The following is a 25036-nucleotide window of genomic DNA, read 5'->3' on the forward strand; positions in this document are numbered from 1 at the left end:
GATCAGTGTTATAACAGAAAGAAAAGAGTAAGAGTAACAGAGAGAACTTCTGTGGAGGTGCTTTATATAGCCTAGTCAGAGAGGGTTTCTCTAGGGGGTGGAATTTCAGCTGAGACCTAAAATAATGAGAAGAAACCAGCCATGCAAAGAATGAAGGAAGTGCATTCCATGCAGAGGGAACACCAGATGCAAAGACCCTGAGGATTCAAAAGAAGCTTGTCCAAGGAACCAATCAAAGATCAGTGTGGCTGGAGTTTAGTGAGTACAGAGAAGAGTATCATAAAATGCAGTTAAAGGTAGGCAGGAGATTAATACCTGGGGTATACAATGAACTACTACTCAGCAATAAAACGGAATCCTGTTATGGGCAACACCATAGATGATCTAAAAAATCACTGTGTGGAGTAAAAGGAACCAGACACAGAAGAGATGATACCATGTGCTTCCATTTATATGAAATCCTGGAACAGGCAAAACTCATTTTTGATGATAGAAATCATAACAGTAGTCCCTAAGTTAGGGAGTAGGGCAGGGATTAACTGAGAAGGGTATTTTTCTGGGGTGAAGGAAATGTTTTATATCCTGATAGGGGTGTGTGTTACATGGGTAAATACATTTGTCAAAACTCATCACATTATACACTTATATCTTATAAATTATAATTCAACATAAAACAAACAACAAAGGATGCATACACACAAACAAGAGTAACTGGGGCCATTTCATGCAGGGACTTTGAAGTGGTGGTATCGGTTTAGATTTTATTTCAAGCACAGTGGAAAGCCCTTGGATGGTTTTCAGCAGTGGAATGACATGATCTGATTTATAGTTTAAGATCAGTGTCGCTGCTATTGAAGAATGTACTGGAGGAGGACAAGTGTGAAGATCTCAAGACCAGCTAGGATATATTGCAGTAGTTCAGTTAAGAGATGATGGTGACATAAAGTGGGGAGTATCTTGGGTCTAAGGTGGAGGCAGTGGGCTGGTATTCAGCATGTAAAGGTACCAGGATAGGCCAAATCAGCCCCTTAATAAGTGACATTTGTTCTGTTCCCTTTTTGTATTATTTCCATTATAAGCCATCCTACACCCTTATAGATCAATGTTTGAGCACATCTATGGTCACATTCTTGGACTAAATAAATTCTTAGAAGCAGAACTGCTAAAAGAAAGGGAATAAACATTTTTATTTAGATACAGGTTATCAACTTATCCAGAAATCAGCAAGTTTGAACACCCATGTCCCTGAATCTCCATTCAAACTGGCTGTTAATGATGATAATAATACTGTTAAACTAAAGAATAGCTTCTTGTTATTTTTTATTACTACAAAATTTGATTTTTAAAAATTGTTTAGGCATTTGAATTTAGTTTTTGAGTTATCTATTTATTTCTTTGGAAGGTGGTCGTTCTTTAATAACTCTCCATGGTATTGATATTAAGCTTTAAGCTAAAATAAATCATTTCTAAGACTTGCAATTGGATTTCATGAGTTTCTTCCAACAAAAAAAGACAGAATTGCACATTATAAGGACATCGGATAGCCAGGTTCCATTTCCCCATGTGGGACTTGATTTAGCATACTACGTTGGGTGAGCTATTTGAACTCCCAGTGAATTAGTCTTCTAGCTGGGTAAGCATCCTTCTAGCAGTATCTGCGTGACTGTTTTCTGTTTCTCTCTTCTCACTGTCATACTGAGATAGCGCCAGAGAGAGCATATGACAACTTTGCATGAGATCCCAGAAGGCCTCTGTCTTCTTGTTTTCTATGCCTTAAGAGCAATTAGTAGAATGAAGTTTGTTTTAATGGTTGAACCTATTGAGTGTACTCCTCCAGAAGCTCTTGTTTCTCAGCATTTGCTTCTCCACAGTTGATGTCATTAGAATCTGTCAACTGAACTGGGATCGAGTTTTCTCTTGTGTTTCCCAATGTCCCTCTCTCCAAATTCCTTTCAATATCTATGCATTCTCATTGGTCAAAGCCATCTGTCAATAAAGATTTAACATACATTCCTCTCATGGAGACTTACAGTAAGATTAATTGTGACAAGACTATTGTCTGCATTTCCTGACTTTTATTAAAACAAAAATTCATGGATATTTAACAACTACTTCAAGACAAAGGATTTCCATTCTTACATGAAGGCTTCTAGTATGTTATTCACCCAAGTTCTCCATTCTTATCATACGCTTCCCATATTCTTCCTAGTAATGTTCAGTATACATCTTGTGTAGTCATCATCTATAGTAGAGAAAATAAATTCCTATAGACTAATGGTTCTGTTTGGAAGGTTGTTGGACTTTTCCCTTCAAAGGTTCTTTGTTTTTTTCAAAGTGGTTTCAGAATCTTCCTAGTCTTTTCCACAACCATTTGACTTTATTAAGTTGGTTATTTGAATTCTTGACACACATGGCACAGGTAATGGCTGTACCACCAACTGGCAGTTGTTATCATAGTGATTTATGACTTTGTAGACTTTTAAGTTCCTTAAGGACCAAGACCATGTCTTGTATATCTTTAGTTGCCTTTAACCAATTTTTTTTTTTTTTGCCAAGTGCCAACCAACATTGTCAACACTTGACATAAGTTTGTGGACAACCTAATGAAAGAATGAATGAATGATGGGTGAATGGTGAATTAAGAAAACAAAAATACAGTCTGTGGCTGTGGAACAGTCTATGAAGGGATGCTGTGTATTTTCTCTCCTTAATAACACAGTATAGCCAGTCACACTCTCAGAACACTGTAAAGCTTAAATTATAATATATTTAATTCAAGTCCTTATCAAGCACCTTAATATAAAATAGGCTTATTTATTTAAAGAATTTTATTAGAAGTCTGAAATCCTGGATATTTTTCTCCTATGCCTAGTTTGACATTGTGCAAGGAATTTAAACATGCTGAGCCCTTTGTTACCTGTGTATAAAACTCTTGAGAAACTCATAGTTAAGATTTATGAAAAAATATTGGGAGGTTGCTTTGAAACTACTGAATTTATATAACTGTACCATAAAAGTACACACCAACAATCATAATCATCATTAAAAACAAGTGAATGTTTTAGGTTTCCTTTAAAAATATATTTAGTTCTGGGGGCTTCCCTGGTGGCGCAGTGGTTGAAAGTCTGCCTGCCAATGCAGGGGACATGGGTTCGAGCCCTGGTCTGGGAGGATCCCACATGCCGCGGAGCGGCTGGGCCCGTGAGCCACAATTACTGAGCCTGCGTGTCTGGAGCCTGTGCTCTGCAACAGGAGAGGCCGCGATAGTGAGAGGCCCGCGCACCGTGATGAAAGGTGGCCCCTGCTTGCCGCAACTGGAGAAAGCCATCGCACTGAGACGAAGACCCAACACAGCCATAAATAAATAAAAATAAAATAAATTTAAAAGCTGCAGTCTCTATAAAAAAAAAAAATTAAAAAAAAATATATTTAGTTCTGAAAAGCATGAAAAAAAGATATATACAATTCAGTCAACAAAGTATGTACACAAATTAAGTTTTTTTAATAGAAAATTTATATGTAATAAATGCCTAACCCTGGGAAAATTGCTGTAAGCTAAAGTTCAATAAATATGACTGAGCAGGAATGAGAGTGAATGCTAGGAATGGTGAGAAACTTCGTTACTGCCTATTTCCTGGAAATAAAACCTGACTTCTGGGTGAAAGTGCTCTAAGTCTGTGAATTTCAGGTATGATTCTAGGATATGGATGACACGAAAGGATCCTCAAGATGGTGCAGGCTAGCTTTTTGTAGTGCTGCAGTAATACAGACAATAAGGAAATACCTCTAGTTTCTATCATGAATTTGTATTTATTTGCCATATTTAATACAAGGACGTGCTTGTGCAATGTTCTTGCTCTTAGAGGGTTTACATTCTCTTTGAGAAGAGAAAATGAAATAAAAACATATGCCTAATCCAGTTAAAATAGTGTGAACAATGCTTGTCAAACTGTAGGTCATAATCTGTCATGGGTTACGATATCAAAGATGAAAATATCAGAGGGCATCGTATGGAATAAGGCAAAATGTTATTTTGTGAAAATATTGTAAAAGTTGTGTGTTAGTGTTTAGGTATGTATCAAATGTATTCTTGTGTTTTACTGTGGGTTGTGTCTCCAAATGTTTGAAAGCCCCTGAATTAGCAGGCCAGAGCAGATTTGCTATATAAACTAAAATAATAAAAATGAAGAGCTGCAGCCCAGCTTGGGTGGTTGGGCCATTTCTGCAGAGCAGGTGAGCTGCCTCCTGAGCTTCCATCAGCTGTCAGGAGTGGTACAGCTGCATTCGAATGTAAGGAGCTGAAGAATTCAGCCTTGCCTTCAATGACAACAGCAGCAGATGGCCCTGTTGGGAACTCTCGCTGGCCATTCATTCGCTGGCCAGCGTTCACACAGAGAGAGCAAGTGACAGAGCTTAGGAGCAGAGTGTTGTAAGCTTTAAGAGACTCTGGAGACCATGAAGCCCAGCCCTTCATATTATAGCCTAGCCAAGAAGGATGTGTGAAAACCTCCTGGTGTCCAGGGATGGCTCCAGAGCTTCTCTCCCTTTCCCCTACCTCCACTCCTCCACCAGATAATCCCGCCTGACATGAGGGATTTGATAGGATAGAAGTATGTTGGCATCCTCAAAATTGGGACCTCTCCATTTTACATAAAGCTAATCAACACAAGGTCTTTCCCAAGTTGAAACTTGCCCATGATTACCAAATGATGTACGGTTGTTTTTGATACAGATAACATTCCAATAGGGACCTCACTAAATATCCTCTAAAAACTCCTATTAAACAAGACCTCTGGCTGAACTTCAACCTTCTGCGAAGGAGTGAAAAAGAGTCGTGCTGTATCTGTTAACACGCCTCTCTCCAGCTCTATTCCAAATCCTGGAATTGTTAGGCAAATTACCCTATTTACCTTGTAAAATTTTGGACAAAGTGAGGCATCAACCTCCAGAAGAGTGTAATTAATTAAAGATAACTGGACTGATTGAATTTAACATTCAACTCTGGAGTGCCTATAAAAAGGACAAGGTGACCATCTATTATTAAGTTCTTAGTAGCTTTTGGCTTTCTTTACAACAGATGTTTTCCTGTGTTGGTCAATAGTATCCTATGGGTTATAAAATAAAGAAAGAAGTCTGAACAATTGATTGGCAAATTTCCCAAACTTAGGTCAGCCTCAAGTATATGAGAAATGATACTACACTGAGGGCAAATACCAAAAAAAATCAATCTGATTCTACAAAATCTATTTTAGTTTGGCTGGATGCTCCCTGAACTCCCACTGAAGAGAATGGCAAGCAGACAGTGCATGGTTCCAGAAATCAATATCAAAAATGTGTTTGTGTGATAGTACTACACAATCTCTTTAGATTTGCTATGTAGGTTGCTATTAAGCTAAGAGAGTTGTTCTGTGTTTGTCATTGGTATTTTCCCTTAGAGTGCAGGGTAATATGAATATACTCTAATTGCAAGATTATTTTTAAAAATGAGAAGATTAAAAATCCATCCTGATCAACACTGACCAAATATTAAGTGTGACTGAAAAAGTATTTAGACTTTCTAAAAACCAGACATACCAGAATTTATACATCTCAATAAAGCCATTTGAAAGGTTGCAAATATCATCTAATTTCCTTGTTCAGAATGTAATTAGAACTCATTCTTTGGCTACTTAGAATTGAATTACCTTGGACAAGTGTTTTAAACTCTAAGAGCCTCCAAGTCCTCATCAATAAAATGGGGATTTTTTCCATAGACATCTATCAACAGAATACAAATGCAGCAAAACTGCAAAACTATTTTTGAGGATTAAGTAAAATAACATATGCAAAGTTTCAAACAGCAACTAGCTCACAGTAGGCTCTTAATACATGGAAGATGTCATTATCTTTTATTTATATACAACTCCTTCCACAAGACATAAATCTCATTCTTTCTTCCGAAACAATATCTTCAGAAACAAAATAAATAAATAAATGACGGTACAAAGGTCATCATTCTGCCCAACCATCACTGTTTCTGTCCATTCACTGCATTACAAACAGCTTTGTTTGGGGGAAAAAAATCCATTTAATATCTCTGTTTAAGGAACTCTTCAACATATTGCACATTTAGACTTCTTAACAATCTGGCCTCTGCCTACTTTTCATTATAACCTCCACACTGAATCCCATCACTAGTGCACAATACCATGCCTTTTGTGGTCTGAAAACAATTCCCCTCTGCTTGCAATGTCTGTCCTTCATTCTTTATCCAGCAACCCCAATATAATAATATCTTTTTTTCTCACTTCTGCAGCACAAGTTATTCTCTCCCTCTGCTGTGCTCCAGTATTACATTGTACATTCTTTTTTGTTGTTGTTGTTTGCTTGTTGTTTTTTAGGTTTTTGGAGGGTTCTTGGCCACACCATGTGGCATATGGGATCTTAGTTCCCCAACCAGGGATTGAACCTGTGCCCCCTGCAGTGGAAGTGCGGAGTCTTAACCACTGGACTTCCAGGGAAGTCCCACATTGTACATTCTTGATGCATTCAAATTACTTGCTTGATTTGAACAATCTAGATGAACACAGAATAATTTGAACATAGATGCAAAAAGACGCAACAAAATATTAGCAAACTGAATTCAACAATACATTAAAAGTATCATATACCGTGATCAAGTGGGATTTATTCCAGGGATGCAGGGATGGTTCAACATCCACAAATCAGTCAATGTGATACACCACATTAACAAAATGAAAGATAAAAATCATATGATCATCTCAATAGATGCAGAAAAAGTACTTGACCAAATTCAACATTCACTTATGAAATCGAGGGAACGTACTTCAACATAATAAAGGCCATATATGATAAACCCATAGCTAACATAATACTCAAAGTGAAAAGCTGAAAGCTTCTCCTCTAAGATCAGAAACAAGACAAAGATGTCCACTCTCACCACTTTTATTCAACATAGTATTGGAAGTCCTAGCCAGAGCAATTAGGCAAGAAAAATAAATAAATAACATCCAAATTAGAAGGGAAGAAGTAAAAATTGTCACTATTTGCAGATGACATGATATTATACACAGAAAACCCTAAAGACTCCACCAAAAATATAAATTGGTACAACCACAGTGGAAAACAGTATGGAGGTTGCTCAAAAAATTAAAATTAGAACTACCATATGATCTAGCAATTCCACTTCTGGGTATTTATCTGAAGAAACAAAAACACTAATTCAAAAAGATACACTCATGCCCATGTTCACTGCAGAATTATTTACAGTAGCCAAGATATAGAAACAACCTAAGTGTCCATCAATGGATGAATGGATAAAGACATTTTAGGTATATATCCAGAAAAAAAATGAAAACACTAATTCGAAAAGATACATGCACCCCAGTGTTCATAGCAGCATTATTTACCATTGCCAAGATATGGAAGCAACCTAAATGTCTATCAACAGATGAATGGATAAGGAAGATGTTGTATGTATATATACACAATGGAATACATGTATCTATATCTATATAAAATAGAATACTACTCAGCCATAAAAATGAATGAAATTTTGCCATTTGCAATAACACTGATAGACTTGGAGGGCATAACACTAAGTGAAGTCAGACAGAGAAAGACAAATACTGTATACCAGTTATATGTGGAATCTAAAAAATAAAACAAACTAGTGAATATAACAAGAAACAGACACAGATATAGAGAAAAAACTAGTGGTTATCGGTGGGCAGTGGGAAGGGGGGAGAGGCAATATAGGGGTAGGGAATTAAGAGGTACAAACTATTATGTATAAAAGAAGCTACATAAGCTACGAGGTTATATAGTACAACACAAGGAATATAGCCAATATTTTATAATAATAATTATAAATGGAGTATAATATTTAAAAATTGTGAATTACTATATTGTACACCTGTGACATATAATATTGTATATCAACTATACTTCAATAAAAACGATGCACAAATAAAAGGAATTTTAGTTTAACTATACAGTGGACTATTATTCAACCATAAAAAAGAATGAAATCTCACCATTCATGACAATGTGGCTGGACCTTGAGGACATCATGCTAAATGAAAAAAGTAGACAGAGAAAGATGAATACCATATGATTATATGATCTCTCTTATATGTGGAATCTAAAAACAAAACAAAATGAAAAGCTTATAGGTATGGAGAACAGGTTGGCGGTTGCAAGAAGCGAAGGGTAGGGGGTGGGAGAAATAGGTGACCTGGTTATGTTTTTAGTTTAAATAAATTGAATAAAAATGTTAATAACAAAACAAACAAACAAAAACCAAAATTACTTGCTAGCACATTTGTACCCTCCAATAGAGTTTTTAGTAGTATCCTAGAGTAAAGATGATGGAAGACATTGTGTGGAGGTTAAGAGCACACATTCTAGAGTAGAACCAACCAGGGCTCTGCCCTTTACCAGGTTGGGTGGGTGACTTAACCACTCTGAACCTCAGTTTGCCCATGTAGCAAACAAGGATCCTATTAATACCTGCTTTATAGGGTGATTGTGAGGATTAAATGAAATGATGGGTATTCAAGACTTCACACCATTTCATGGCATCTAATAACTGTTAGCTGCTTTGATTTATGTATTTGTTTGTGGTTTTTTTGCTTATTTATTCCTTGAGGCTTTACTGCAGCTGTAGCCTAGAACATAGTAAGTCTTTGATTAAAGTTGAATGAGTAAATGGTGACTTAAAAAATATCTCAGAGATATATCTCCTTACATGTAAGAAGTATTTAAAAAAGGATAATCTATGATTCACTTGAATAACATACTGAAGTAGCTTACAATTCATACAGTGAGAGATGTGACAGAAGAGACGTGATGAAAGAAAGATGATTCTGTTAAACATGTACTCTTGTTAGAATTTTTATGTTGTTATGATTTAGGTGCAACTCAACAAAAGTGCTACTTTTCGGAAAAGTCGCTCCTATGTGAATCATGAAATAGGTGAATTATTCACATTGACTTCACAAAGAGAGACCTTTCCCATGGAAAAATGTTATTGCAAAAGTACACTAAAAGGGGCAACAATCTCCATCTTTGAGCTTGGAACTGTAAGAACTGTCCTCAGACTAATCGGTCTTTTTGTTGCCACAGTGTTCCCCAGGGTTTCAAAGGTTGTGGGTACGGTTGCCTGCCTTAATGGAAAGCGAGGTACCTGCCTAACAAGTTCCTGACCTGGGATGGTACCTGAAAAGCCTGGTCCAAGGTTCGCATTGGTGGTTTCACTCCTATCACAGGAGCGATAGGAAGACAGGAAGGGAGAGAAGTCCTGGATTCTTCTACTGTCTTTCATTATGTCGGGAGTTCTGCTAAAGATAAGAAAATATGAATCCACTTTTATTTTATGCTTTGCTATAAAATGCTTTTCATGGGATTTATCTGTATCATTATTATTACTATTATTATTATTCATACCTTTTAAACAAAACCTCACCCTATAAATTTAAATGCATTATATATTTGACTTCCTATAAAACTTTTCAGGGCTTTTAAAAGAGCAGTTTTACATTTATAGGAAAATTAAGAGGAAGGTAGAGAGATTTCCCATCCACACTCCTGCCCCTACATGTGCATAGCCTCCCTTGTTACCAAATTCACCATCAGGATGGTACATTTGTTACAACCGATGAATCTACATTGACACATCATAGTCACCGAAGTCCACAGTTTACGTTAGGATTCACTCTTGGTGTTATGCATTCTATGGTCCTGGACAAATGTATAATGACGTGTATCCATCATTGTAGTATCATACAGAATATTTTCACTGCCCTAAAAATACTCTATGTTCTGCTTTTTCATCCGTTCCCTTGCCAAACCCTCTTTAAAATTTTTACTCTATCCCTGTAGCTCCTCCTATTCTATTGATACTATCTCTTAAGCGTGTATAAAGTACTTGTTTCTTCATTGGCAGATAGTAGATGGTGTAACCTTTGTTTTATATATGCAGGAGGTGAAGTTTTCATTATGTTAAAGATTTGTGTTCTGTACCTTTCCCCAGCAATATATTTCAGGAGGAAATCTGCATTCTTTATGAGTCTGGCCCTAAAACTCCATAGATTTCAATTATCCTCTGAGTTTAGTTATGCATCAAAAGATCTCTTTTTTCTTTTCCCCAAAAATATGGTGCCTAAAATGAAAAGCTGCTAGGTTGTTCATACACTGTGCTTTGAGGAACAGCTTTTCACAGATGGAAAGGCATAAAAATGATGGGCTGTTATCTTGTAGCCTGAAACTCCACGCTCTGAACATATGAAATATTGATATTAAATCAAGCTGTACCTGGTTTCTCCCATATGAATCCTTCCAAGTTCTTGACCTCTCTTCTGTTGCTGTTTCATTTTAGGCAGAATTCCAGAGGCAGGGGGCAGATAGAGGGGATATGTGGCCTCAGTGAAAGACAAAATGAAATTGGACTAGCCTGTTCGTGTATTAGTAAATTCAGGGATGGCAGAAAACAGTAAAAATAAGGGTAGTGACAATATGGTCAAACAGATAAACATTTATTCAGTGTGAACTGTTTCACTCATGTACAATGGCATCATTAAAAGCTGACAACAGCACTTCTAATATTCATAAGTAATAGATTGTGAAAGAAAATAAATTCTATACAAGATTTTAATTACACAGATTATTAGTTAAGGTAATGCTTGCTGCTGTAAAAACAAATCCAAAGCTTATAACGGTTCAAACACATATTTCTCACTCATGTATGGCCAGATAAGTGTTCCTGATTTGATGGGGCTCACCTCCGGCCACTGATTCAGGGTACTGGGCTCCTCCCATTTGTGGCTCCATCAGCTTTAACACAAAGCTGTTGCCACATTCCTTTGAATCAATTCACGTGAAGGAAAACAGCCTAGAGAATCTATCAGGGGAGGTTTTTATACACCAGGCTCAGAAATGCTACACATCACTTCTAACTCATTCCATCAGTCACCTGGCTACATCTAAGTATAATACAGTCTTATAAAATGTTATCTGGCTGTATGGCCTGGAAGAGGAAGAAAAGCTTTCGTTGATCATCTAGAAGTCTTTTCCATAGCTGGCATATTTTCAATAGGAGCACCTTCAAAAATTTTCTTCGTAGATAATTGGACAAGATCATGAAACAAATGGGTTATTGGGATAAAGAGTGGTTTTCACAAAAAAGGGGGGAAAAAAGATATCTCATATTTTTAATACATCCTGAAAATGTAGTTTGCCTTTTCAGTCCCTGTAATTGTCTTACCATTCTGTCTGAAAGCAATATAGTAAAAGAAAGTCATACACAACTGGATTTTCCACATTCACAAAGATGTGAAGGCAGACATAGCAATTAACCTCAGATCAGTTGTCAAAGCCCAAACCATCAAACACTAGAAGATTCTGCCTTTCATTGGCTGCCCTGGGTCTAGTCCAAACCTTGGTTCTTAATATCTGGTAGAACAGCTACAGAGTCATGAGGACATGGAATGAAATCAAGAGGAAAAATTTCTGGAGTATTAGTCATAAAAACTTACAGTGTCAGTAACAGGTAATTACTGCTCTTTCCAGGGACTCCTATATAGGTAACAGTTATTCCAAGTTCTTTGTAATAACTCCCATCTAATCGCAGAGTACTTATATCCATCCTGGGGATAAACTGTACACTTTTTGGAGGTTAACTGTTTCAGGACCTGACATATAATTTAGATTAAGAATTCACTAGTTGGCTCCCAGGGGGCCCAACCACCAACAGGAAAACTAATTTCCAAGATCATCTTTGCAACCAAATTCTATTCATATAAATTTTATTTCTAGCTTTAAAACCTTGTATTTCAAAATCAATTTTGTAAATATTCTTTGAGGTATACTAGCAAAATAGAAGAGTGACAATGTTATGCTGAAATTCACTGACAGTTTACCATCCCAACCCCTGATACTGGCTTTTATCCAGAAGCTTTGCCCTCTTCTGTGCTCTGTTGTGTTAGTTTATCAGTCTCAAAAATCACTTGGAAAATTAGAAAATTTTTCCAATGTCACATATATAATCAATAATTTCTTTTCTAAACACATGGCTTCTGTGACTCACGAATTAAGAATATGTTTCTTAGAGAAAAGAAATATGCCATGGATTAAATACATATATTCAGTTTCCACACATTTATGAGCATTTTTTTGAACATCCACTAGATGAAGACATCATAACACACTGAACATAAAAAGAAAAAATGGGCATGTTTTGCCCCCTATGCGGCAAAGGTGGAGAGGTAATATATTTATCCAATATGAACCAATGATATTCACTAAACAATAAATAATAAATCCTCTCATAAGGAACAATAAGTCAACAAATGAAAAATCCTCTCCTAGGATGGCAGGCTAAAGAAGTATTTGCTTTCAGGCTAGATCATGAAATTCTAGAAATGAATTATTTAACTGAAATTAATGTGCCCCTGATGTGTTGTTAAACAAAACAGTTAAGAAAGCTAAAGAGTAATCTAATAATCTGGTTTAATATTTAGGATTCATAAGAAGGAGTAAATAAAGTAATGTGAAAATATAAGAATTAATTCCACAAATACAGGGGTTAAAAAAGAAGAGACCCCATTAATGAGAATTATTGCCTTTCTGAGTATAGATCCTTAGAAATGTCTTTTAAAATACCTCTGATTTAGCAAAGTGGGTGGAAAACTCCTGGTAACTTCAGTTTCTTATGCTCACTATTGTTCTTGCATGAGAAAAGAATAGCTAATTCCTGATCCCACTGCTCTTTTATGATCTTTCAGAGATAAGGTGTTTTTAAGATATAATCCACAAAAGAAGACCTGGGGAAGTATATATTGATCCCAGAAAAGCATAACCTTAAGGAAAATATTTTAGCAGGAAACTTCACACAGTGATATTATAGCATGGTTTGATATCATTAGCCAATACGGATAAACATTCCACTTTAAACCAAAGTGGAAAATATAGATTACACTTCAGGTAAAAAATTATTTCACCAAATTAATAAGGGAAACCTAGGCCTAAGTTACACAGCAATCAGGATATGCTAAAAAAGAAAGTGGTGAGCCAAGTAAAGTTGGAAAGCAAATGTATTCTTGGTCTAAAATCCTTTTCGAAATGTAATTGCACCAAGTTGACAGAAAATCAGTTTCTTTTGATTCCAGGGGTCTTGACTGTGCAATTAATAATTTGCACTCTGAATTTAAAATGGTTGGAAGCAATATGGTGAAGATGACACACATCTGGACCCAGAGCCCACATGCACCATCTACGGGTTCCTAGCCTTGTGACCTTGGGCAAGTCCCTTCAACCCTCTATGTCTTGCCCTGACACCGTATGTACTGGAGTGTCCTCCATCCTGCCTGCTGCCTCCCACTGTCCACCATGCTGCTCTCAGCATTCTGACCAGTGAACAACCCCAAGCTGCTGGAAGACTGTGGTAGGGTGAGTTTAGAAGATGGGTGGTCACACCGGAGAGCTCTGGAGGGAAAACCATGCTGGATGAGGTCTTTGAGGGTCTTTAGAAAAGACAGCTCATGCATTTCCAGAGTCATAAATTGTCACACGAAGCCAATGATCTCATTTTAGTGATATTTGTTGTTGAAAGAAGTATGGTGACAACTTGTCTTAAAATCATTTCATGACGTTGTGGTAAATAATGTCAGCCCAGCCCCGAGCACTGGCATCTCACGCTGACTTTAAAAGTGAACAAACCAACAAAAAAGAAACTTCTTGATCCTCCTCCAACCAAAAGAGGTGGAAGTGCAAAATCATCATATCTATTTGAAAATATAGAGTATACCTCTATTTTTGTCGTGAAGTACAGTGCCGTGTTTGCAAGATTATTTTTATTTTGTATGTACCCTGTAGTGCTCAACATTTTAATTGCCACTTCCTCAATAAAGTTATTGGAAATCCTCCATCTTGCCATTAGCGCTTGCAAAATAACTGTTAACAATAGGTTATCCAGACACAGAAACTTTATAATTAATGTTGGAACAGTCTTCAAAGCCTAGTGACTAAAATATATCCTATAAAAATTACTGGACTTCATTCAATGCTGTTCTGCTGTTTTAAAGTTCAATAAATGTGTTGAGGGGGAGATATTTGGCAACCTAAGTTGGGCAGTCTGGCAGTGAGACCTGAGATGCTGGAGGGTTTGATTTCTGTTTTGTGGTAAATGCACCAAAGGCCTCCAGTTTCAGTGCAACCCCTGAAAGGCTGAAGGAGATCTGACCAAATGCAACCCCCGGTGGGAATCTGAACAGTCATCTGGGGCTGTATTCCCACCTTGTCAGTTGATGAGGCACTGGGACAGGTTCCATTTAAGCAATAAAACACAACAGGCCATGTATATATCTGGGTGATTATAGCATAACTCAGATTGTGTTATAAGTCATGAGGCTGAAGGCCAAGTGTCTTAACTCCATGAGAAGTGCAGTATTGGCCCTGAAACACACTGCCTGAAGTGTCTTACTGCTGTCAAGAAATGGAATTTCTATAGTACATTAAGAAAAGGAAAACACTTAGCACAGTGGATTTAAAATAACCATGGCTATGACATCACTGACAGCTAATCAAAACTCTAATTGCAACCAGAGTTCTGAGGCTATTGTATGAAAGGTCTTAACAGACCCAGTCATGGATACAAGGAAGAACAATGCCGATGCCATGAGCAAAACTTCAGTAGCACAGGACCTGAAGCAAGAATGGGGTAGGCTGGCAGATTTCAGACAACCTCATTAGCAGTGAGTTGGTAACGTTGCAGTGAACTCACCTTGAGCAAGTTAGCCAAGAAAAAGCAGTGCAAACACTCCTTGAATACTCTTTCTCCTTCAGTAGCAACCTTCATTTTCATACAATTAAATATTTCTTTAAATGATTAAAAGATAAGGCAGCATAAATGGAAAAAAACCATCCAGTTCACATGCTCTAGAAGAAATGAAAGATTATAATGAACTGAGAGGAGCTTGGGGGTCACACGTTACTCGTGATCTGTGCAAGGAATTTCCAGTGATATTAAGTTGAAGTTGCCCAAAAGGATTGAAGTCAGCATGTGGTCATAAGGACCCAGTTCAGATTTTACATCTGAATCTGTGTAGCTCCACAAAGTGGAACGTGCCTTTCAAGGTCCAGGTAACAGCCTCAATTAATTTAGTCATGCCAAAGCACACACTGAGAAGTACATTCAGAAGGCATGTATCAGGGAAGCATATAACATCATAAGTGAGAGCAAAAAGAGGGCTTGTCTCAGGAGCCAGAGGATTTGAGCCTAACGATTTTCTGGGTCACCATGGATAAGTATTTAATTTTTGTGGGCTTTAGTTTACCTCCAGTGAGCTCTCTTGGACTCTGGTCATAGATGTTGCTTCCTCAGACTCAAAATGGAGCTACTCTGCCATTTCCTGAAAGTTTATTGACAATGCCATAAAGAGGTAGATTATAATTAAGAAAGGCTATCTTTCACACATCATGGGACATACATGTACATTTGGAAATAAAAGTTACATACGAACTTTACATCAGTTTCAGCAAAGATAGCCTTAGAGATAAGCCATTACTAAGGATCTCCGATCGATGGTACTGGAAGAAAAAATTATTCATGTTCTTGTGGGAAAAAACAAGGAGGAGTTTGTCCCATTAGAATCCATTCAAGTTCTGGAATGAACACACCACAAAAACATGTTTCTTTCTTCTCAATTTATTGAAAAATTTTACCTATATCATATCCGTCAGCCATGATTATACTAATATACAGGTAATAATTGTACCCTAGCTGTGACAAAATATTTTTAATAGTTTTATTTTTATATATTTCTAATAATCTTTATTTATATCAGCTTGGGTTCTTTTGGAACTATAAAAATGTTAAATGGGTAACCAAATGACTAAAATTGGATATAAGTAAAATTATTATTCCTTAAAAATATTAAACTCTTATTCTTAAGAAATAGATCAAACAGTTATTTTATCGTGTCAAAATTGTATATATCTGGATTTTAAAATTCTGCTTTTTTTAGTCAATCCATTAAAAGGGTTAAGAGTCCTGCTGGTTTTAATGGCATCTGAATGGTTTTAATATATATTTTGGTTTAACTTGAAATAAGCCACATTTCCAAATTCTTTTTTAACTAATGATCCTGCAATAGACCTTTCATAGACTAGATCCTTCATAATTATAATACCTTTCTCTATGATAAGGCAAAGAACTAGAGTCCAATATATATACAGTTAATGACTTAGGATCTAAAATATTGTCACAACCTCAAAGCTAGTCACTGAATAGTTTAATAAAAAATATTCCAATAACACCACTATTCCTAGAGTGTTGTGTCCTGTAAAACTGAAGTATTATACAGAAATCCAAGCTCTAGGGTCTAATGACCAGCTAGTAACACATTAGTCAGAGCCACTATGAAATGATATTCTCTTTCGTTGTACATCAACACCATGAATAAGTGCAAAACTGCTGTTGAAGTACATGCTTCATATTCATACTTCCTGTAACAATCTAATATAGTTTCACCTCTGAACTGACCTGCCTAGGACATACTATGGGCTCCCACAATGGGGACAATTCCTAATATTTGAACTAATGGATGGCCTGAATAAGTTAAGCCAGCAAATAAACCCAGTTCTCTTATGTAGACATTGCTTGTAACATACTTGTTAGAACTGTTGCTGGGATGTTGACATATTTGGCTAAACGATCCAAAAAATACATATTCTGCTCTAACAAGCACCTCTCCTCAGAGGTTCCTGCTGTGCCACATGCGCGCACACAGGTAAAAGGAAGCAAAGTGCAAAGTGCTGGGGTTGTTTCTTGGATTTTATTGGCTTAGCCCTGCCCAGTTACCTCCAGTGCAAAATGAAGGTGAAAACTCGGTTGGGCTGTGTATGCAGCATAGTCTAAACTACAAAGTGGAGCCACTTCTTACCCCTACTCCTAACCCATATTAGGCTCTTACCATCTCTGGCCAGTCATATGGGACAGAAATCAGAGCGATGACCAACAAGTGCAGGCATACTTTGAGGGGAGCAACAAGACAGCTTCAGGCCTTCTCACTGCACCAGCAGCACCATGGAGGGGCACAGAAGAAAGCCCATGGGTGCATGAGCATGAATACAGTAACCCTGATCATCAGACCACCAGTCAATATTCCTGGACTCTAAACAGTCAGCTTAGCAACTCTTCCTACTTGGGGAAGGGTGAGGAAGAGGCTTGAGCAGAGAGGGCTTGGAAAAGCAGAAGATCTCTCTGTTCCCATGTTTCCTCTCTGCCCAACAATCCTTAAATTTTACAGGTTTAATTATTGAAAACATACATTGGCTGGGAAATGGGAGAGAATTGTGGGATTCTTTCAAGTAATATATTAAGAGAGAGCAAAAGGAAGTCTGTTTGCCAGAGGTGTTTTCTAGGGAGTAGCTTCAGAAAAGACAGCATGAGGAAGGAAGACGTTGTAGAGTGGGCAACAGAGAACAGGATTATCTGGCAGGCATTTTATTAGAGTCTATGGACTGTAAAACACCATATGGAGAAGCCTGCTGACGGCTCATTATTCACCGAAATCTCCTTCCCCCACCAACAAATAATCCTCCAGGTAGCAAAGGGACAGTGAAAATATGAATATACACCCCATGAAGGGGAGTGAGGGGGGTGAGACAAATCCTTGCCCCACAAACAGAGCTTGTCTGCTGTGTAATCACCAAAATGATGTAACTTAAATCTTTCTCCGCTGGATAAGCCAATCAAATTTTTTTTAAAAAAGAAAGAAAAATGGCTAAAAAGATGTGAATCAAGTATCAAAGGAGAGGAAGAAAAAAAGCCTAAAAGAGTCATAAAGCGATGAACCAACCCTTGAGTAGTTACAATGGATTGAATAATGTTCCCCCCAAATTCATGTCCCCCCAAAACCTGTGAATATGACCTTATTTGGAAATAGGGTCTTTGCAGATATAATCAAGTGAAAATGAAGTCAAACTGGATTAGAGTGGGGCCCATGTCCAATATGACTGGTATTCTTACAAAAAGAAGGAAATCTGGACATAGGCACAGAGAGAAGATGGTCATGTGAAGAAGGAGACAGAGATTGGAGTTGATGCTCACACAAGCCAAGGACAGCCGGGGATTGCCAGCACCCACCGTAAGCTAGGAAGAGGCAAGGAAGGATCCTCCCCTAGAGCCCTCAGGGAGAGTACGGCCCTGCCAACACTTTGATTTTGGACTTCTAGCCTCCAAAACTATGAGAGAATAAATTTCTGTTTTAATCCAACCAGTTTGTGGTAATTTGTTATGGCAGCTCAAGGAAACTAATACAGACACTAAGGGTGTATTACTAAAACTTGTATATTAGTTACATTGTTCTTTCTTTACATGACAATTTACTCTATTCACATACCAAAAATTTAGACTTTTGCATAGGAAAATAATATTATTTACCCGCTCCCAGAAAAACATGGGCTTGGAGTTTTCTTCCACTTCTACAAATTAATAGGTACCAAACCCTCTCCCACTTCCTCTTCATTCCTCTTGTGATCATCATCATGCATTTACAAACTGGAATATCAGACTATGAGTACAGTTTTCAATCATGGTGTAGAATATTTCTCTGTGCTATGAGGACTACATGGAGATAAAATCTGCAACCCAACCTCATTAAGACTATTATCTCCTCGATGACAAAATATACTAACTGATCCAAGCCACAATGAGACCATTAGAATGATTACACAGATAATGTGGATAAATTACAGCATTTCTTTTAGGTATTGGTTTCTTTTCATTGTAATATATATTCAGGAATTATAAAGCATTTAGGATGAAATAAGTCTTGCTTCTCTAAGTTGTAGTAATGTCTTTTGAGGTGCTTAGAGGGTTTTTTCCTCTACCTCATGCTACTGATTGAGAATTCCTTCTCTAAATTAATTTAATTTGCATCAAGGGAAGTATAAATGGTAATGGCACTAACCTTCGGCCTTTAAATGCACTCAGAAATAATGATGATCAGAACAATCCTGCTGTGAGTTGTATGTTGGCAAAGTAGATTTATCATGCAATGGGGTCTAATGGGACCCAAGTATCCTGACTTAAGTGGAGGTTTTGGATGAAAGCCCAATTCTCAGCATTCTTATCTCGGTCCCAATGTCCAGGACCTGAATAAAAATTATAATCATAATGATAACAGTACCAAGAGTGACAGCTAACATTCATTGAACATTTACTATGTTATAGACACCATGCTAAGAATTTTACCTCATTTAACCATCACAAAACTTCTATGATATAGGTGCCATTATTATCCCCATTCTATAAGTGAGGGAACAGATTTAGAGATGAGAAACAATTGTACCTGTTGAGATCCACCCCAGCAGGGAAGAGATGTCACCCCAAAAGGGGTAAAGAAAGAGAGTTAAATGAAGTGACTATTTACAAAGTTGTGGGTAAAATTAGGGGAAACCAGCAAGCAATGGTGAGAGGCTAACCCCATCAGGAAGTTCTTACTATTGCAGGCTGGAACACTATAAGACCAGCCAACAGCTTTTGATAGAAGGACACAGCCACTGCCAAACTGTGACCTGGCAGGCAGGTGGCTAGGAGAATAAATATCCTGACCTCTGTCTCCCCTCTCTCTGATCTCCTAAACCATATCACATTGGTTGACTCAACTAGAAACCACAGGACAGGGGAACTTGGTGATGCAGTCTCTAAAGGCCAGCCTCCCAAATAGAGAGCAAGGAGGAGAAGAGTGGAGAACAGATCTGGAGAGGCAAATGAAGTATAGGCAGCACGGTAACACACCCAGGACATACAACCACTCAATGTTGAGTAAAGGCAAAATGTTAATATGGGTAGAGCTCCTGCACTTAACCACTATACTGTCTACAGAGAAGGAAGAAAATTGTGATACAGAAACCAATGGAGGATGCGAGAGGATTTTTCTCTTCTCTACCCTTCTTGAAATCCACCTATAGCCCCCCTGCTCCAGCTGAACTCTTAGTCTTTGCAGAGAGCTCCTCTGATGCAGACAGAGAGGGTTTCTTCAGAAACAAGGGTACACACAGCCTTCTCCCACTGAAACGTAAGCTCTATTAACACAAAGATTTTAATCAGCTTGTTCACTGCTATATCCTTATAAATTCAATCACTGGGTTCCAAGAACTCTTTTGGACCAAGAGATGCTGAGCTGTCCATTTCAAAAAGAAACCTGCTAGCAACAGAATGTGATCACTGAAACATTCTGACCGCCCTGCTTATCTTTCTTGTATCCGCTCCCCTGTTTCTTTCACTTGTGTCGTTGTGAAATGGTGCTAGTCTTTGACTAACTGTTTAATATTTTTTACAGTGGAAATCTAATGAGTGCAACATGTCCTGTTTGGTGCTAAGAGCTTTATGTAGATTTTCTTACTTGATCCTCATCATCACATTCCTCTGAGATCAACACTATTATTATCCCAATTTTACTAGTAAGTAGACTGAGACTCAAACACAGGTATATCTTATTTCAAACACTGAACTTTAAACTACTTACCCCATTCTGCCTTTCTGACTGTTTCTCTATCACTGTTTAAAAGTAACAACTCCGTTGGTGAGGCCCAGACCTTGATGGTACTAGGCCCTCACACCCACCTTTGATGGCTCCTGAACCACCACTAAAGTCTGACGCAGGGGGAGGAGCTTCAAAATGGTGGAAGAGTAAGACGCGGAGATCACCTTCCTCCCCACAAATACATCAGAAGTACATCTACATGTGGAACAACTCCTACAGAACACCTACTGAACGCTGGCAGAAGACCTCAGACCTCCCAAAAGGCAAGAAACTCCCCACGTACTTGGGTAGGGCAAAAGAAAAAAGGAAAAACAGAGACAAAAGAATAGGGATGGGACCTGCACCAGTGGGAGGGAGCTGTGAAGGAGGAAAGGTTTCCGCACACTAGGAAGCCCCTTCGCGGGTGGAGACTGCAGGTGGCAGAGGGGGGAAGCTTCGGAGCCACAGAGGAGAGTGCAGCAACAGGGATGAGGAGGGCAAAGCAGAGAGATTCCCGCACAGAGGATCGGTGCCGACCAGCAATCACCAGCCCAAGAGGCATGTCCACTCAGCCGCCGGGGCGGGCGGGGGCTGGGAGCTGAGGCTCCGGCTTCGGAGGTCGGATCCCAGGGAGAGGACTGGGGCTGGCGGCGTGAACACAGCCTGAAGGGGTTAGTGCACCACAGCTAGCCGGGAGGGAGTCCGGGAAAAAGTCTGGAGCTGCCGAAGAGGCAAGAGACTTTTTCTTGCCTCTTTGTTTCCTGGTGCGTGAGGAGAGGGGATTAAGAGCGCCACTTAAAGGAGCTCCAGAAACGGGCGCGAGCCGCGGCTATCAGCGTGGACCCCAGAGACGGGCATGAGACGCTAAGGCTGCTGCTACAGCCACCAAGAAGCCTGTATGCAAGCAGAGATCACTCTCCACACCTCCCCTCCCGGCAGCCTGTGCAGCCCACCACTGCCAGGGTCCCACGATCCAGGGACAACTTCCCCGGGAGAACGCACAGCGCGCCTCAGGCTGGTGCAACGTCATGATGGCCTCTGCTGCCGCAGGCTCGCCCCTCATCCATACCCCTCCCTCCCCCTGGCCTGAGTGAGCCAGAGCCCCCCAATCAGCTGCTCCTTTAACCCCATCCTGTCTGAGCGAAGAACAGATGCCCTCAGGTGACCTACACGCAGAGGCGGGGCCAAATCCAAAGCTGAACCCCGGGAGCAGTGCAAACAAAGAAGAGAAAGGGAAATCTCTCCCAGCAGCCTCAGGAGCAGCGGATTAAATCTCTACAATCAACTTGATGTGCCTGCATCTGTGGAATACCTGAATACACAACGAATCATCCCACATTGAGGAGGTGGACTTTGGGAGCAACGATATACATATTTTTTTCCCTTTTTCTCTCCTTGTGAGTGTGTATGTGTATACTTCTGTGTGTGATTTTGTCTGTATAGCTTTGCTTTTACCATTTGTCCTAGGGTTCTGTCTCTCCATTATTTTGTTTTTGTTGGGTTTTTTTTAGTATAGTTTTTAGCACTTGTTATCATTGGTGGATTTGTTTTTTGTTTTGGTTGCTCTCTTATTTTATTTTACTTTATTTTATTTTATTTTATCTGCTTCTTTCTTTCTTTCTCTCTCTCTCTCTCTCTCTCTTTCTCTCTTTCTTTCTTCTCCCTTTTATTCTGAGCCGTGTGGATGACAGGCTCTTGGTGCTCCAGCCAGGCGTCAGGGCTGTGCCTCTGAGGTGGGAGAGCCAAGTTCAGGACACTGGTCCACAAGAGACCTCCCAGCTCCATGTAATATCAAATGGCGAAAATTTCCCAGAGATCTCCATCTCAACGCCAAGACCCACCTCCACTCAATAACCAGCAAGCTACAGTGCTGGACACCCTATGCCAAACAACTAGCAAGACAGGAACACAACCCTATCCATTAACAGAGAGGCGGCCTAAAACCATAATAAGGCCACAGACACCCCAAAACACATCACCAGATGTGGACCAGCCCCCAGAAAGACAACATCCAGCCTCATCCACCAGAACACAGGCACTAGTCCCCTCCACCAGGAAGCCTACACAACCCACTGAACCAACCTTAGCCACTGGGGACAGACACCAAAAACAATGGGAACTACGAACCTGCAGCCTGCAAAAAGGAGACCCCAAACACAGTAAGTTAAGCAAAATGAGAACACAGAGAAACACACAGCAGATGAAGGAGCAAGGCAAAAACCCACTAGATCTAACAAATGAAGAGGAAATAGGCAGTCTACCTGAAAAAAAATTCAGAATAATGGTAGTAAAGATGATGCAAAATCTTGGAAATAGAATGGAGAAAATACAAGAAATGTTTAACAAGGACCTAGAAGAACTACAGAGCAAACAGACAGAGATAAACAACACGATAAATGAAATTAAAAATTCCCTAGAAGGGATCAATAGCAGAATAACTGAGGCAAAAGAACGGATAAGTGACCTGGAAGATAAAATAGGCGAAATAACTACTGCAGAGCAGAATAAAGAAAAAAGAATGAAAATAATTGAGGACAGTCTCAGGGACCTCTGGGACAACATTAAACGCACCAACATTCGAATTATAGGGGTCTCAGAAGAAGAAGAGAAAAAGAAAGGCACTGAGAAAATATTTGAAGAGATTATAGTTGAAAACTTCCCTAATATGGGAAAGGAAAGAGTTAATCAAGTCCAGGAAGCACAGAGAGTCCCATACAGGATAAATCCAAGGAGAAACAAGCCAAGACACATATTAATCAAACCATCAAAAATTAAATACAAAGAAAAAATATTAAAAGCACAAGGGAATTTGGTAAAGTAGCAGGATACAAAATTAATGCACAGAAATCTCTTGCATTCCTATACACTAATGATGAAAAATCTGAAAGTGAAATTAAGAAAACACTCCCATTTACCACTGCAACAAAAAGAATAAAATATCTAGGAATAAACCTACCTAAGGAGACAAAAGACCTTTATGTAGAAAATTATAAGACACTGATGAAAGAAATTAAAGATGATACAAATAGATGGAGAGATATACCATGTTCTTGGATTGGACGAATCAACATTGTGAAAATGACTCTACTACCCAAAGCAATCTACAGATTCAATGCAATCACTATCAAACTACCACTGGCATTTTTCACAGAACTAGAACAAAAAAGTTCACAATTTGTATGGAAACACAAAAGACCCCGAACAACCAAAGCAATCTTGAGAAAGAAAAACGGAGCTGGAGGAATCAGGCTCCCTGACTTCAGACTCTACTACAAAACTACAGTAATCAAGACAGTATGGTACTGGCACAAAAACAGAAATATAGATCAATGGAACAGGATAGAAAGCCCAGAGATAAACCCACACACATATGGTCACCTTATCTTTGATAAAGGAGGCAAGAATATACAGTGGAGAAAAGACAGCCTCTTCAATAAGTGCTGCTGGGAAAACTGGACAGCTACATGTAAAAGAATGAAATTAGAACACTCCCTAACATCATACACAAAATAAACTCAAAATGGATTAAAGACCTAAATGTAAGGCCAGACACTATCAAACTCTTAGAGGAAAACATAGGCAGAACACTCTATGACATAAATCACAGCAAGATTCTTTTTGATCCACCCCCTAGAGAAATGGAAATAAAAATAAAAATAAACAAATGGGACCTAATGAAACTTAAAAGCTTTTGCATAGCAAAGGAAACCATAAACAAGACAAAAAGACAACCCTCAGAATGGGAGAAAATATTTGCAAATGAAGCAACTGACAAAGGATTAATCTCCAAAATTTACAAGCAGCTCATGCAGCTCCATATCAAAAAAACAACCCAATCCAAAAATGGGCAGAAGACCTAAATAGACATTTCTCCAAAGAAGATATACAGATTGCCAACAAACGCATGAAAGAATGCTCAACATCTTTAATCATTAGAGAAATGCAAATCAAAACTACAATGAGATATAATCTCACACCGGTCAGAATGGCCATCAGCAAAAAATCTACAAACAATAAATGCCGGAGAGGGTATGGAGAAAAGGGAACCCTCTTGCACTGTTGGTGGGAATGTAAATTGAAGCAGCCACTATAGAGAACAGTATGGAGGTTCCTTAAAAAACTAAAAACAGAACTACCATATGACCTAGCAATCCCACTACTGGGCATATACCCTGAGAAAACCATAATTCAAAAAGAGTTATGTACCAAAATGTTCATAGCAGCTCTATTTACAATAGCCAGGACATGGAAGCAACCTAAGTGTCCATCATCGGATGAATGGATAAAGAAGATGTGGCACATATATACAGTGGAATATTACTCAGCCATAAAAAGAAACGAAATTGAGTTATTTGTAGTGAGATGGATGGACCTAGAGTCTGTCATACAGAGTGAAGTAAGTCAGAAAGAGAGAAACAAATACCATATGCTAGCACATATATATAGAATCTAAAAAAAAAAAAAAATGGTCATGAAGAACCTAGGGGCAAGACGGAAATAAAGACACA

At 38.6% G+C, this 25036-nt stretch overlaps 1 long non-coding RNA gene across 1 annotated transcript in view; it reads right to left on the bottom strand.

Annotated features, from left to right (window-relative positions):
* Positions 1-25036, bottom strand: part of LOC309635148 — a 136646-nt gene that overhangs the window by 80634 nt on the left and 30976 nt on the right. Inside the window, exon 3 of the long non-coding RNA XR_014248661.1 lies at positions 8037-9341. This is a non-coding gene — a long non-coding RNA (uncharacterized lncRNA). The remainder of the gene's footprint in view (positions 1-8036; positions 9342-25036) is intronic.

The sequence above is a fragment of the Balaenoptera borealis genome, assembly GCF_965194805.1.
Source record: "Balaenoptera borealis genome assembly, chromosome: 9".
Taxonomy (NCBI): domain Eukaryota; kingdom Metazoa; phylum Chordata; class Mammalia; order Artiodactyla; family Balaenopteridae; genus Balaenoptera; species Balaenoptera borealis.